Source organism: Myotis daubentonii, chromosome 6, assembly GCF_963259705.1.
Source record: "Myotis daubentonii chromosome 6, mMyoDau2.1, whole genome shotgun sequence".
Classification (NCBI taxonomy): Eukaryota; Metazoa; Chordata; class Mammalia; order Chiroptera; family Vespertilionidae; genus Myotis; species Myotis daubentonii.
The window spans coordinates 79,915,590-79,916,652 of NC_081845.1; the positions used below are offsets into that span (position 1 = coordinate 79,915,590).

Consider the following 1,063-nt stretch of genomic DNA (forward strand, 5'->3'; position numbering starts at 1 on the left):
TGAGTCACTAAATTTGTGATGATTTGTTATGGCAGGCATTGAAAGCTAAAACACCTTTATTATCCATAGGGTATATGTAGGGATATTCCTTCTTTCGTATCTGATTTTGGTAATTTGCATCTTCCCTGTTCTGTTCCTTAGAAACCAGGCTGGAGGTTAACAAGATTACCTCCCTAACTAGAGGTTAAAATTTTATAGATCTTCTCAAAGATCTAGCTTTTGGTTTCATTGATTTTCTTTATTATTTACCTGTTCTATTTTTTCCCTCTTTATTATTTTCTTCCTTTGTGCTTGCTTTGGGTTTATTTTCTCTTTTTTCTAGTTTATTAAAGTAGAAACTTAGATCATTGATTTGAGACCTCCTTTATATTTATTTATTTATTTATTTATTTATTTATTTATTTATTTATTTTCAATATCTCCCCATTCACAATAAAGACCAGGCAAATAGCCTGAGCTGAGGTGTATATGAGGTGGATTTACTCTGCCTCCTATTTCTGTACAGTCAGTGTAAGAAAACAGCCTGTGCTAAGTACCAGGAGGCCTGTTTTATTTTTAATATAAGCATTTAATGCTGTAAATTTCTCTCTAAGCACTATTTTAACGCATCCCACACATTTTGATAAGATGTTATCATTTTTATTTAATTCAAAATATGTTCTAACATCTGATGTCTTCCTCTTTAACCCAGGAGACATTTAAAATTGTGTTGTTTAATTTTCAAACATATGGGGAATTTCTAGTTACATTTCTGTTTTTGATTGATCTTTAAATCTGTCATGGCCAGAAAATATTCTCTACGCGATTTTAATACTTCTAAATTTGTTGAAGGGTTTTTTTTTTCTTTCCAGCCTATAATATTCTTGATCTTGGTGAATGTTGCATGTGTTCTTGAAAAGAATGTGTATTCTGTTGTTGTTGGGTAGAGTGTTCTATAAATGACAATTAGGCCAAGTTTGTTGATAGAAATAATTAGGTTCTCTATATTTATATACACTGATTATTATGACCACCTGACGTTTGTAGGCAAATTAGCTGTAATTTCATGCTGAAGTGGCTAGAG

At 31.3% G+C, this 1,063-nt stretch overlaps 1 non-coding gene across 1 annotated transcript; it reads right to left on the bottom strand.

Moving 5' to 3' along the window:
* Positions 1–413: 413 nt before the first annotated feature.
* LOC132237819 (small nucleolar RNA SNORA51) lies at positions 414–545 on the bottom strand. The gene has a single exon (XR_009453645.1). It is a non-coding gene; the product is annotated as a small nucleolar RNA SNORA51 (small nucleolar RNA).
* Positions 546–1,063: the final 518 nt, after the last annotated feature.